A 6,014-nucleotide genomic window follows, 5' to 3' on the forward strand; every position below is an offset into this window, starting at 1 on the left:
TTTAAAATTCCTTAGTAAGTGTAAACACATAAAAATGGAACTCTGATCTTAAAGTTTTCTTGTCTATGTACAATTTTTGAATAGCAAGGATGGCCCAATAATGAAGTGATCCAATATCATTAACATTTACTTCAATGATAATATGAAAAAGAGTTATCAAGAAAGTTCAAAGAATTAAATGAACAATATTTTGGCATTATTAGGGACTAGATTAAGAGGCTTTCACTTTGATATATCCTAGAATAGGCCAAAAAAGGGGCTAATATCACTCTATCAAAATAAACGCTTGTAGCCCAAGTGCACGAGATCAAGTCCCACCACTTGTAAATGATGTTGTATAGTAAAAAAGACTAATATATCACCATGGATTTGTCACACCATGACCCACTAAGTGCCTAGTAAATGAGGTATGCCTATGAAAATGGTTAATAATGTCTCAAGGATGAAACCAAAGTATATGTAGCTTGGATGGATCCACGAGTAATGACTTTGACATGTTAGTCATACCACCTATCAATAGCCTTATGATTAAATACAAAGTAGAAAAAAAAACACGTAATAAAAATGTGGATGGCACCATTATAAAAAAATTGTTACCTTAAAGATTGGATGGCAACACACTATAAAAATTATTGCTTAAAAAATTCATAACTAGACTCTTGAGCATGAGAAAAATGATTTCATGAAAAGGGAATTTAACTAAAACAAACGAATGTGAAAAAAGACTTGACCCAATGGGTTTATCCTCCCTACTCTTATACATGATTTTTTGAAAAGAGACCATTGGAACTGCCCTTGGAATTGTACACGGTCCATTGGAATAGACACTAGATCATTTGAGAAGTGCCACATGCCATTTGGAATACTTAAGAAGCTATCCATGGACCATTATTGTATGCATTTCTAGACCATTTGAAGCTTATTGCATACCATTAGTTATGGACCATTGTGAATTGGTGCATTATACCTTTGTGATTATACATCACCAGAACCAGATCACAATCCATTGGAGTAGGCAATTATCCATCTTTTGATGTGTTATCTTCTTGAGCAACCCCCTTCCTCCCATCTAAATGTCTCCAAGTTCATGCATTTTCATGCTATAATGAAAATGTTAATGCAATGTCTCCAAGTTCATACATTTTCAGGCTATAATGAAAATATTAATGCAATGTCTCCAAGTTCATACATTTTCATGCTATAATGATTGCACATACAACAAACATGTCATATGCTTTGTAGTTAAGATACTCCTTTCAATGTGTTCATAGTAAAGCATTTGCTCACAAAACAAAACTTAGTCATATGCTTCCTAGTTAAGATACTCTTTTCGATGTGTTTCTATAGTAAATGATTTGCTTGCAAAAAAAAAAAGAGCCACTCATAATCTTGTGAGATCATAATTATTTGTAAAACTTAAACCTAATGTGCACATTGCTTGCAAACACATCATATGCTTCCTAGTTTTCAATGTGTTGCTATAGTAAAGGATTTTCTTGTTAAAAAAAAGAGCAGCTCGAATCTTGTGAGATCTTATTTTTGTAAAACTTAAACCTAATGTACACGTACTTAACTTTCAAGCATTAACGTAAAATTAGTATACATGCATATCCTATACACAAATTGTCACTATTCCATATTTATACTTATAATTTAAATAGTTTTATAAAAGAGATTTGGACATCCTAAGAGATGATAGTGATTGTAGTATGCATTTTAAAATTAAAGTTATAATATTCCTCGACTTCAAAGTAAATGACATCAATAGCTGATTAGTCAAATTGAAGCTGGCAAGACACTAATTGTGCAATCGTCATACTTTAAGAGAGAAAGTTCTACACATTAAGAAATGAAACAATGAGCTATAGGAATTAATTTTGAAAAGTAGAAAATAACATTTTTTAATCATCATCAAGACACAAAACACTATGTACTATAAGCATTTTCTTTGTGATGTTTTCGATATAAATGTGCGAATTAGCTAGATTCCTTGGAACACACTATATTATGGAGGGCTTAGTTATAACATCACTCTTTTTTATCTCCCCTTTCAAGGATTTTTTTCATCTTTTAAAAGATCAAGATCAAGATTGAATATTATCTTATAAAAGGCTCCATGCATGAGCATTCATGCATAATGCTTTTCAAGAGATGATGTCCAACATATTATGGAGGACTTAGTTATAACCTCACTCTTTTTTATCTTGCCTTTCAAGGATTTTTTTCATGTTTTAAAAGATCAAGGTTGAATGTTATCTTGTAAAAGGGTTTATGCATGCATGCATAATGCTTTTCAAGAGCAATTCAACAAAGCCAATAAAGAGGGTACATGGGATGAATGAGGAAGTTTTTATTCCATGTAAAACATTATAAAACAAAGCCAATAAAGAGGGTACATGGGATGAATGAGGAAGTTTTTATTCCATGTAAAACATTATAAGGTAACCTTATAAGGTAGAGGGGGGTCAATTATATGCCTCCTTTAGTAGATGTAGCCCATATTTACTCCACCCTCAAGATTTGATGAAATTGTGACCCGAAATTGGTTACATGTATGTTTGGAACTTATCTTTGCCATAGTTTTCGCATCTATATATATATATTTTTTAAATGGCTTATGAAAATGAGGTCATTAATAACCCATACTAGTTTTTGCATTATTAGTGTCACTAAATAGGCCCCTTTACCCTACAACATAGAATATATGCCCACTAGCTTCTATAAGATAAGTTCTTAGGGAGAAAACTTTTTAGTGGAACATGGAGCTACCATAATTTTAAACAAATATACACCATGTGACCACAAGCTTTTTTAAATTAATAATAGTTTGACATATAGTTTGAAGAGCATAGCTCAACCTATCAAGAGGGAAAGGTAGTTGTGTGTGTCTTTGGGAAGGGAAGAGAGGGGGGTGGGTGGGGGGGGGTATGTCTTAATGGACATTTTCTCTTAGTACTTTGTAGATGCATGGGTGAGGGAACTTTACTACTTTGACATTTATACAATGGGGGGTCCCATGGGATGGGGAAAAAAATCTTGCTTGCATTGTTGAAAGGGACCACCTTCATGCATGTCATGCATAAACCTAAAAGCTAATAAGGTCGTTGTCTTCAACATCACAAGGTGTCAAGCATAAAGGCATAAAGTCTTGATGCTACAATGTACTTAGGAATTGGGGCAAGGAGCCAATAAATAAATTTAGCCATTGGTATACTAATGCTTTACAAGGATTTCAAGTCATGTTACTGTACTGTAAAGGGTAAGAAGGTAGGTGATAATCAATAGGATAGTCGGCCATTTGTTTTTATTAGAAAATAGATGAAAATACTAATAATAAGATAGAGCCATGTTGTAGGATAGTATATGGCAACTGTTTTTATTAGAAAATAGATGACAATACTAATATTAAGATAGAGCATGTTTTAGTTGAAGTGAGCCATGAATAAAGAGCTATATCACTTATGGTTTCACACCCAGCTACTATGAATTGCAAAGAAAACTTACTTATCCATGCATGGTGTTTTCAATTGAAGCAAAATTCAGCACTTGCTTGTTGCTTGTAGTTATGTAACACCCATTGCAATTAGCATAGGGTGTTTTGGATTATTTTGCCCACACTTAGGAGATGCATAAATTCACCACAATTACACAAGGAGAATAATGCATTTAGAGTTCCATGGTACCGGACCAACTACCAAGCCATGTTTAATGGCTTTACATTGACATCTCTCCTTTGAGACTATGACATCTTTTTTGAGAATCTTTATTGTGCACAAATAGGGTAGCCTTTTGATTACATTATTGCACCTTGAATTTTGAACTTAGATCTCTCACTTTATTGTGTCTTTTGCTAACTTCTATATTGATAGCCATGATGAGGTAGGTAGGCATACAAACAAGCATGCTACACACCATGCTAAGGTCACAACTTTTAATCTCTAAGTTTCATTTAGGATATTGCATCTCTATCGATGGGTGGAGGACGAGAAAGATGGGACATGCAACATTGCCCATCCAAGTTTTTTCATTTAGGATATTACATCTCTATTGATGGGGGTGGAGGAAGAGAGGACATGCAACATTTCCCATCCAAGCTTTTCCATCTCTTCGCCATTGTTAATTTTGGGCACCTCCATATGTGTAAAGGCCATGATTGTGCTTGACCATTTATTATGCATTGTTGGTGTTTGCAAACTCTTATAAAATACACCTACATGATTTTAGTTGAGCTACACGCAATAATTTTTGAAGTCACAAAAAATGAGAGAAGGTGGACTAGAAGGGCCTAAAACATTCAAAACCTTGTAAAACTTACAACAAGCATTAGACACAAACACATGCACACATGGACACACATGTGAACACAACATACACAAACTCAACAACAACCCCCCAAACACTCTTATGCACATTCAAATGCGCTCGCACATACACTCTATGTTTAAACTCTTGTCCCACATACCCTCTACGTTTAAACTCTTGTCCCACATACACTCTACCTTTAAACTCTTGTCCCATATACACTCTACCTTTAAACTCTTGTCCCACTTTTGACTTATAGGATGTTGCTAGTGGTTCAAGTAATCAAATTTTTCATCAAGGGAGGCTTTGCTTTTAAGAGCTTTGTTCCCCTAGTGCTTTGTAACTATTCAAAAACTAAGGCATGTAGTATTACCCTAGCAACAATACTTATTGGTTTGCTTTTGGGCTACATTGATGATAGTGCCCATGCCTCTCTACTAGGAGATATTGGGTTCAAACCTACCCCAATGTAAAACAATACATTCTCTCTCAATTTAAAAAAAAAGCAATATTTGTTGCAACTTTGGTACGATTTGCTTAACATTTTAACTAGACTAATGAGTCTACTAAAGAGGTATGTCGGTTGTCCATTATTGTGGTTGGATCTGTGAAAACCTTGAATGGTACCATTTTCGTGTCTTAATTCTTGCACCTTGGACGTGCAGGCAATGGGTGAGGAAGATTACCCATTCAAGCATAGTGAATGGCTTTAATGATGTTATACATGTGGGCAATGGGTGAGGAAGATTACCCATTCAAGCATAGTGAATGGCTTTAATGATGTTATACATGTGGGCACTTGTGAATGTGTGAAAGCCTTCTTAATGGCATAACTTTTGGAAAAAATGATTCTTCTTTGTACCACCTCTAAATAGTTTGAGCTAGATCTTATGCATATAGTGTCACCATTAGGATCTTTACACACACACCTAGAAAACATGAGAATCTCGAGGGATCCCATTCCCCCCCCCTCCCAAAACACACACACACACACACACACACACACACACACACATTCTCATGGGTGGGGAGTCTCCCCATTCATCTCCACACCTAATCGAGCAAGGGGGGGGAGGGGGATTTGTTGAATCTGTAACACCTTCAATGTAAACGTTACAAGGGAGACCGAGCTTGAAGTAAGCTATGTATCGGAAGAATCCCTTGCAGCAAACACCCTGAGTGTGAAGTTGGATTGATATTAAAACTACATCATTGAAAGGAGCCCTTGGAGAAATTCAAACGCTTTATAACTATGCACTTCTAACCACAAGTGTTGTAGTGAAGCAGATAAAGATAAAGGTTTCGAATGTCCTAACTAGGGGGTGGATTCGATTCCCTTTCATACACTTGTGAGTTGCCGTAAAAACATGGACAAACATGGACCTCTACAGTGTTGTATTTGATTCCCTTTCATACACTTGTGAGTTGCCGTAAAAACATGGACAAACATGGACCTCTACGGCATTCGATTCCCTTTCATACACTCGTGAGTTGCCGTAAAAACATGGACCTATGCCAGGGGGTGTGTAGAAATTTACTATACACTTCTAGAGGTGGTGTAATTATTTTTTAATTTGTGAAGGACCTACCTTGTTGGGCCTTATAAGCACATACCACTTGACATGATGGGAACTTGGAAGGTTTTGGGCATTAATTAATTAAATAGTAACGGTTAATCGAAACATCTTAGCCACCGAATAAACTCCCTCGCC

Source organism: Cibotium barometz, chromosome 17, assembly GCF_041138505.1.
Source record: "Cibotium barometz isolate CiBa-2024 chromosome 17, ASM4113850v1, whole genome shotgun sequence".
Classification (NCBI taxonomy): domain Eukaryota; kingdom Viridiplantae; phylum Streptophyta; class Polypodiopsida; order Cyatheales; family Cibotiaceae; genus Cibotium; species Cibotium barometz.